General features: G+C 43.5%; 1 long non-coding RNA gene across 7 annotated transcripts in view; it reads left to right on the top strand.

Moving 5' to 3' along the window:
• Positions 1–9,376, top strand: part of LOC112469592 — a 128,579-nt gene extending 119,203 nt beyond the window's left edge. For 6 of the 7 annotated variants that reach the window (XR_003042698.1, XR_003042696.1, XR_003042701.1 and 3 more), the window contains 3 exons: positions 891–987; positions 7,089–7,199; positions 9,311–9,376. This is a non-coding gene — a long non-coding RNA (uncharacterized LOC112469592). Of the gene's footprint in view, positions 1–890; positions 1,085–7,088; positions 7,200–9,310 lie in introns of all 7 variants that reach the window. The other variant, XR_003042700.1, reaches the window with a different exon arrangement.

Raw genomic sequence — 9,376 nt, 5'->3', positions numbered from 1 at the left:
TCCCAGCAGCAGGGCCCAAAGAGGTCTGGGGCAGGCAGGCTTTTCAGCAGCCCTCCAAGTCCACCCACAGCAACCTGAGGGCCTGGCCCTTGCGGGCAGGCCCAGGAAATGGGGTTGGCTCTGCGCTGCTGAGCAGCCCCTCCCATGAGGCCTGGGTTGTTTTTTCTTATCTAAATAAACTCTGCACAAACATGGCCATATTACTCATGAGTAAGTTATTTGCCATAGCATAGCCCAGAGATGGGGAAATTAGTTCACACTGAAACTGTGTCTTAACCTGGTAAAATGAACACAGAAGTGGAGTTTCAGACCCAGGTCAGCAAAATCCAAAACCTACTTTCCTGGACACCCCACCCTCCATCTCATGCCTGGGAATACTTTTGTTCCTGGTCAGTGAGTGCCCCTAGAGGACAGGCAGAACCCACCTGTGCCTGGGGGAGAAGATGAGTGAGCTCCAAGGAGAGGGAATCTGTCTTCCATGGCCTCTGTTTCTTCCCCCTGGCTCTCTTGAGGACAGAGGAAGGTACACTATAGAGGCACTCTGCTTTATCCTCAGGTCATTTGTAAAATGGGTGCTGGAATCTATGCCTGGTTTATATTTGCCCCATTTAACTAAATTTCTTCAACTTCTGGAGCTGGATCTTTCACAGAAAGGACCTGGGATCAGGGGAGGGGTTTAAGGAACTGTTACATAAATGAGGATATGCATAATTTAGCTCAGTGCCTGGCACAGTACTGTTGTTATTATTACTTTCGAGGAGGCAGGGAGTTAAGTAGGTGGTGGGAAAGAGAGATGATGCTAAAAGCAATTTATCTTGGCCACCACCACATAGCTTTTTAAAGGCTTTCACATCTACTCTCTCAGCTGTGTTTATTACATCATTTTATAGGTGAGGACCTGGCTCTCAAAGAAGCTCTTGAGGTAGCAACGGGAGTAGATCATAAACCATGGACCGTGTTGTCTGCTTTTGCAAAGGACTCTTGGACGTAAGATCTCAACAGAATTCCTGGCAGAGCTGGGAAAAGAATCTTAGACCCTGACTCCTAGATCAGCAGATTCTGGTTTTAGCAGAATGTTCCTAAGGTGACACCTCTGGTTCCTGGATGTAATTGTGTTGGTCCCAAGGAACACAGGCACTACCTATAACTTCTGTCCAGGGCTCTGAAACTGTGGTGTCCTGCCCGTGTGGTCACAGGGATCCTTTGCTCCTCTTTACCAGCTTTAGGCCGATGGGCTCAAGCTTGGAGAGCTGTGGTTATTTCACTGTGTGGGCCACGCCCTGGAGACTGTGTCTGATTCATCTTTGTACTCCCACAGGGGACTGCCACTGGGACGGGGCTGGGGGAAGACCCTGAGATGGCCTAAGAGATCTGGCCTCTCATAGGAAATTCAAACAAAAACAGTTAGAAACTTGAAAAAGTGCCACCCATTCATGTGTGTTAAATTCAAAATAGCTTCCTTCTAGAGATTCTGATTGCAAAACCCTAGATGAAAGCAAGAAAGCTGAACTTTTCTCCTTGGGCTGGGAGCGGGGCGGGGTAGTGGGGGTATGGATTTGCTGTCGGCCTAAGTGCCTACTTGCTCTGCTTCCTGAGTCACCTAGTTTGCCAAGGGGGCCTTGCACATAGTGAGTGCTCAGTCCACATCTTCTAAATTGAATGAAGTGTACCCACTTCCCAGGAGAAGACTAAGTTCAAGCAGTACTGTGTTGGAGTGTGAGCAGAGTCTGTGCCAGCCCAGCATGCACACATGCACTCGCATGCACGCAGACACGTGCACACACACAGAGGGAAGGGGAGGAGAATATGTGTGGGCTCAGCACCTTCTTTAGTTCCAGTTTGAAGGGACAGCAAAATAAAAATGTATTGTTCCCTCCTGTAATTAATATTCATGTTTGGAGTTACCACATCTGACCAGTTGTGGACTGACCCCAAATGCTGACCGGCCCTTCTGGACAAGTTTCCTACAGAACGATCAGTTCCTAGCTCTGAACCAAGTGGTATGCTGGGTCTAGAACCCCTAACTTCACAGAAGATGCAATTCCACAAAGGGATTTTAGAATTTCCTGGTGCAGCCTCGAGTAGATGCATTGTATGGGTAATATATTCCTACTTAAAACCAGCCTGGGTCTGCTTAAAAAAATAACAACAATGGCAAAAATATACTTAATGAAGGTGTCACACACCACAAAACCATGAAAAGTGGGTTTGAGTTTGAGTTTGAGTTTGAGAGGGAGTATATAATTTTATGTGCTTTAGACATTAAGGTAATATGGCCTCACTTGGAAAAACCTGAGAGGAGGAGAGAGAGAGCTATGAAAATATGAATCCATGCTGTCTGGGAGCTCAACTCCACCTTACACAGCTAAGCTTCAAGGATGGAGTGTTTTTCCGTTAGTGTGTATATGTTCTTTTTTCATTCATTCATTCAAATATGTATTGAGAGATTGCTTTGTGCCAAGTGCTGTCCTGGACACTTGATGACACATCCATTAATTAGATAGATGAGCTCCTGCTCTCTTATTTAAGTCAGTAGAAACAGATTTCTTATTTTCTGGCTCCCAAATTAAACTGCATGCTACCCAAGGGCAGGAGGCCAGGCTCTTCTCTTGTGGCATTTCTTCTACAAAGCACCCTGAGCAAGTTTGCCCACAATAGATGCTCAGGCAATGGGCCCAACGGCTCACAAATGAAAGTGAAATTGTGTGTCCTGACGCCGCAGTAGACGCTGGACTTCCTTTCTCTACCGCCTCCTCTCCCAGCTTCTCTCCTGGGCTTCCCGGGTGGCCTTGGCAGGATCAAGCCCTCAGAGTTTAGCAGTTCATTAAAACTGACAAGAACCTGAGGTGTTACTCTCCCACAGTCATTTACATCTAGTTAGGGGAATCCCAAAGACCAGAGGAATGTGTCTCTAGAATGGAATTAGAAAGTCAGAGCTAGAAGAGGCACAAAGGCAAACAGGCTTCAACTAGAAGAATGACAGATATATGGCAGAGTGTAAAGAAGGATTCCAAGGCAGGAAAGAACTCGGTAATTCACTCTCAGTGTCTGCCATGGATAATGCTAAGGAAGATACATGAGTTGTATATTTACAGTACCCAAGGCCAGTCCAGACTCTCAATTTTACAGATGAAGAAACTGAGCCTAGGAGTATAAATGACATGCATGTTGGGAACATGTGCATCGATAGAACCAGACCCTCCAGACTCCTGGCTTCAGTCAGTCAGTTCTCCTGCCACTTAACTAGGCTTCAGGCACCTCAGATATTTTGTAAGCAGGAGAAAATCTCCCCTGTCACACCTATCCTCTATCTCTGTGAGTGAGGTCAGCCTTGATCGAGACCTGAGAATCATCCTGCACCATGCTCCTATGTTTCTTTTGGTCCCTGTCATTTCCTAGTAGTTACTGAGAACACTAAAATATAATGCAACTAAAATGGAATCCACACCAGAAACAGTGGACTGTGGTCTAGGTTGTGTCGACTTTAGCAATTAGCACCTCAAACCGATCTTCACATAATTCCTTCTAGGCACACACTGCAGATCAGGCTTTGTGACATCCCCTGATCCAGTGGCTGAATGAGCACTGGGTTGAGAGCCTGCCACATAGTCAGGATGCCACTTTTTAGTTATCAGATCTTGGACAAATAATCTTTCTGGGCCTCAGTTTCCTAATTATTAATTCATTCATCTGCAAAACATTTATTAAGTACCTTCGATGGGAACTGGTGTTGGGGATAGAAAAATAAGACAATTTCCTTGACCTTAAGAGACTTAAAAATCTAGTGTAATGAATCACTTAAATAAGAACATGAATGGGTTCTAGGTGTTAGCATAGAGGTATGAGGGTAGAGTGAGGACTCAGTCCCACCCTGGAAGATAGAGAAGGAAAGACTTTATGGGTTTGGTGAGGGTCGGGGGTGGATGATGCTTGAACCTAGTCTTGGATGATGAAGGTGTGTTCATCTAGTTGAAGGACTGGGATGCAGAAATCGAAGGGGATAGAAAGGACATGGAAGGCAAGAAGAAGTGGCGTGAGCAAAGGTACAGTTGTACAAAAGAATCAGGAATATTTGTGATTTGCTGGAGAGAAGATATGATATGGGGCACAGCAAGAAAGATGAGGCAGAGATAGGCAGGGTCACATCACTCAGTACCATCTAAGCCATATGAAGGACTATGGACGCTACTTTGTAGACCTGTGCTGTTCAACAGGTAGCCACTAGCCACATGTGGCTCTTGAGCATTTGAAATGTGGTGAGTCCAAAGTGAGATGTAAGTGTAAAACGTACAATGGATTTCAAAGACTTTGTGCAATAAAGAATGTAAGATAGAGATAATTTTTGTATTGATTACATGTTGAAATGGTATATACTGTTGGGTTAAAGAAGATATATTATTAAACTTCACCTGTTTCTTTTTCTTTTTTTTAATGTGGCCTCAAGAAATTTAATTATATATATCACTCTCATTATATTCCTATTGCTGTAAACAATGGCAAATCATTGAAAGCATTTTTTAAACAACAGGGGAGATTAAATTTGTGCTATAGAATTCTCACTCTGGCAGCAAGTAGAGAATGGAGACGATTTGAAAGTTATTGTAATAATTGGTAGTAAGCAGTGATGGAGGCTTGAATTAAGATGGAGGCTTGGTGATGAGGAGGTAGATTCCATAGGGTTTGATGACAGACTGTATGTGAGAGTGAGAGAAGGGAAGAGTTTCTTAGGTTGCTGGTTGGGTGACGGGAGACAATGGTGACGCCCGTGGAGGATGAAGGAGGTTTACAGAGGAAGCTGATGAGTTCTGAACACTAACTTGAAATAACTGTGGGCCCCTCACATCCAGGCAACAATTTGAGACTGGAGCTCTAGAGACGAGTTTGGCTGGATTAGTAGATTTGGGAGTCAGTTTATAAAGGTTAGGTGAGAGACTTGAGGGTAAAAGATCACCCAGGGAGAGGATGTAAAACAAAAGAGGCAAGTACGTTGTTCTGGGGAACCCCAACACGTATGGGAGGGCAAGGGAAGAGGTCTGAAAAATGCATCAAATGCATCTTTGCTCATATCGCCTGCCAACGGTGACACCCTATTCCTCACCTTAGGGCAGGCAGCTAGCTCTCTGCTCCATGCTGAGAGGTCTTTCAGCACAGACCCTTTTTCATTTGTTGATTTAAGAAGAAAACAAACAAACAAAGCTTTCCCTTGGAGGGAGCTATTGATGACTAACTGAGACAATAAGAAAAGGTTCTGCCGCAGATGCAGTCTCACTGTATGCAGCTGGTGCGGTGAGGATAAGTCGGTACCATACCTTTTCAGGGGGCCATTTGGTAATGGCCTAAAAAGTAACAATTCTTTTAGGGACTTAATCTAAGAAAATAATTAGAGATGTACGCAAATGCATATACACAAAGATGTTTAAAGTCGCACTTTGAACATACCAAATAAGACTGGGAACAACCTACATGTCCGGTCATGGGAAATTGGTTTAGTAAATGATGTTAGATCCATGTGACAGAATGTTCCACAGTTGTTCAAAATAAGGCAGTAAATGTGTATTTATTGACAAAGATGTTCACAATATGTTCAATGAAAAAGCAGGTTACTGCGGTATGATCATTTCTAGTTACTGGTTGCTGTTTTTCTTAATCATAGTAAAGAGCAAGAACTGTCTAGCAGGAGCATCTGAGCGAGGTCCCTCACTGATGTCACCTCACCGTGCCTCAGTGTCTTCTTCCAGCAAGGGGATGATAATAACACTTACCACAGGCAGTTATAAAAATTAAATTACTTAATCTAATCCATGTAAAGTTTTTAGAACAGGCCCTAGCTCTCCTAAGACCTCAATATGTGTTAGCTATTATTATTATAAAAAACATCTTTATTGAAATAAAATTCACATATATCATATAATTTGCCCATTTAAAAATGAACAATTCAATGGTGTTTAGTATATTCAGAGTTATGCAACCATCACCAGCATCAATGTTAGAGCATTTTTATTACCCCCAGAAACCCTGTACCCATTAGCAGTCACTTCCCTCTATTGCCCCCCTGCCCGGCCCCTGGCAACCAGAAATCTACCTTCTGTCTCTATAGATTAGTTGGTTCTGGGAACTTCCTAGAAATGGAATCATACAATATGTGGTCTTTGTGACTCGTTCTTTCGTTTAGCATTATGTTTAAATGTCCCTACAATGAAAACATGTTGTTTTTATAACAAAAACAACCACCAGTAAACTCATCTGTCTTTAAACTGGTATCCCTCTTTTTGCTTAGGTTGAGAGAGGGTCAGCTTTTCCTTGTTTCTCTTTTATTTCATCCCTTTAAAGTCTGAGTCAACCTCAGGATGTTTCCAGATGCTGGGTTGTATATAAGGTGCAGAGTATTCTAGATGTGTGTGTTATTAAGAGGGGAGGAGGCCCACTCCTTGTGCACACTCAGTGACTGACTACACAGAAGCACTGATGGGCCTCCTGGAGCATCAGCAGCTCTCTTAGACCTGACCAAACAGTCCAAGTAATCACTGCCTTGACGCTTCCACTCTCCAGAATCCACTTCCTCACACTCGAGAGACCCCACTCCACTTTCACTCTACACATTTTTTTTTATCTTTCTTTAAAATCTTTTTTTTTTTAATTGAGGTGTAACTTTGATATAGTATACACCAACGGTCCCCAACCTTTTTGGCACCAGGGACCAGTGCTCCTATGAGAATCTAATGCCTGATGATCTGAGGTAGAGCTGAGCTGGTGGTGCTAGAGCTGGGGAGCGGCTGCAAATACAGATGAAGCTTTGCTTACTCACCTGCCACTCACCTCCTGCTGTGGGGCCCGGATCCTAACAGGCCACGGACTGGTGCTGGTCTTCAGATAGAGATTGAGGTCTCCTGGTATACAGTATTCATTTTTAATGTAAAAATAGCATGCCAATATATTAAAGACACTTTAAAGACATTTAATCTCACTGCCTTTATAGAACTAGATTTTCATTTCAACGCATCCCTTTTTGGTGGCTGTCCATATGCACATGTGCTTTTAAAAATAAATGCAATTATAATGAACCAAGTTTTCCAACTACTATTTTTTAGGTCCATATTGCAAACTGAACCTGGACTGAGGGAGATCCTGGGCCTGAGCCAAGGTTGTGTTTGTGACTCTTATTGTCCCAGAAAATGGAAAACACAGTGACCTCTATGAAGGTATATGGTGCAAAGACACAAACACAAAAATATATGAAGTCATGGAGGAAACTCACACGACATGTATCGTTTTACTTAAACATATAGGCCTGGACCCTGTGAAGTACTGTGATCTGAATAAGGCAGATCTCAGAGGCATGGGCACACAGAGACATCAAACACACATACGTGAAACTCAACCTGTGTATACAGAGAGAGTGACCAACACACCAGGACATGCGCAAATGGTAAAATCAAACACTCACACACACACACACACACACACACACGCACGCACACACGCACATATACCATGCACCTACCAGGAACCTTTCCTGGCCCCCAACTCCCAGACCTACCTTCAGTTCCTGAACTTTGGGAAGGAGCTCCTGCAGGAGAACTCAAAATAGCTCTATGAACCCTGCCCTGGGTTCCAGCTGCCTGCCCACGGGCCCATCCTGTCCTCCCCTGCAGCCCTGGCCCTGTGCGTCGTTCCGCACACAGCAGCGGGTGGCTGTCCCTAACCCCCAAGTCTAATCCCCTGCGCCCTAGTCAGACCTGCCCTCTCAATACTTTCCTTGGATAGTGCCTACACCCAGCCCCTTTTTCCCAGGGACACTCTGTAACCTTAACCAGGAACCCTGCTGGGGGACTCTGGGAACAGAGGGGCCAATGCTGGGCTGGCAGTCAGGGGTCATCCAATTTGGACAACAGTAGCTGGACTCCTTGCATCCCTGGTGTCTGTTCTGTGTAGCAACAACAACATCAACCATCTTGTGAGTTGTGAGAACAAACAATACCCTAACCCTGTGGTCCCAGGCCCGGAGCCTGGCTTAAAGCAGATCCACAATTGGCGTGAGAGTCCTGGCCCTCAGTTGCCTCAACTGTCAGATGGGGCAACACCTAAGCCTGCATGTTCCCACAGGGCAGGCATTTTAAATAATTTTGTTTAAGTTCTCCAACTGTGAGATATCATGATCACTAGACTGGAAGGTGCTGGAAGCTGAAGGCTCTGTCTTTTAAGTAAACTGGAGAACAGTTGGTATATTAACCACTATAGGTTGAGCACTTTGGACTACTGCAGCTCGGGAGCAGAGGGTGAGGTTAATCATGCCCCCCATCACATAGGACTTTACCATTACAGAGCCAGGAATTCACTTAGTTATCTCCCTCCTTCAGCTTCATCCCCATTCTCATACTCCCACCCTCAAAAACCATTTCTATTGTGTTTAATGTGTCTTTTTTTTTCAGTATATATATTTTTGTTGTGGTAAAACACACACAACATAAAATTTACCATTTTAACCATTTTTAAGTATACAGTTGTTTCAGTAAGTAGATTCACATTGCTGTGCTACCATCAGCACCATCCATCTACAGAATTTTTTATCTTCCCCAATTAAAACTCTCTATCCATTAAACACTAACTCCTCATTCCTTCCTTTCCCCAGCCCCTGGCGACCACTATCCTATTTTCTGCCTCTATGAATTTATATTAGATACCTCACATAAATGAAATATACAGTATTTATCTTTTTGTGACCGGCTTATTTCACTTAGCACAGTGTCTTCAAGATTCAGCCATGTTGTAGCATATGACAGGACTTCCTTCTTCTTTAAGACTGAATAATATTCCATTGCGTGCATATGCCACGTTTTGTTTATCCATTCATGTATCAATGGACACAGTTGCTTCCACCTTTTGACTATCATGAATAATGCTGCTGTGAACATGGGTGTACAAATATCTGTTTGAGTCCCCGCTTTTGCTGCTTTGGGGTATATACCCAGAAGCAGAATTGCTGATCAAGTGGTAATTCTATGTTTAATTTTTGGGGGAACCACCATGTCATTTTCAGTGGCTGCATCATTTTACATTCCCACCAGCAATGCACAAGAGCTCCAATTTCTCTACAGCCTTGCTTGTTATTTTGTTATTCTTTTTGTAATAGTCATCCTAATGGGTGTGAAATGGTTCAATGTATCTCTTTTTATTTGTATGACGTTTCAAAATGTAATTTTGTATATATGTAATTTTTACTTAAGTAGCATTATGCTATTTATTTCATTCTCTGTTACTATTTTCACTTGGAACTGTTTTTAAGATCAGCCTATTTGTTTTGTGTACACAGAACTCATTGCTTCTAGCTTCTGCATCTACTCCATGGTGAGCATCAGCCATATCCGTGTATACCGAA

The sequence above is a fragment of the Pteropus alecto genome, unplaced genomic scaffold (genome assembly GCF_000325575.1).
Source record: "Pteropus alecto unplaced genomic scaffold, ASM32557v1 scaffold86, whole genome shotgun sequence".
Taxonomy (NCBI): Eukaryota; Metazoa; Chordata; class Mammalia; order Chiroptera; family Pteropodidae; genus Pteropus; species Pteropus alecto.
The sequence above is the reverse complement of the archived record's forward strand: the minus strand, read 5'-3'. Positions and strand labels throughout refer to the sequence as shown.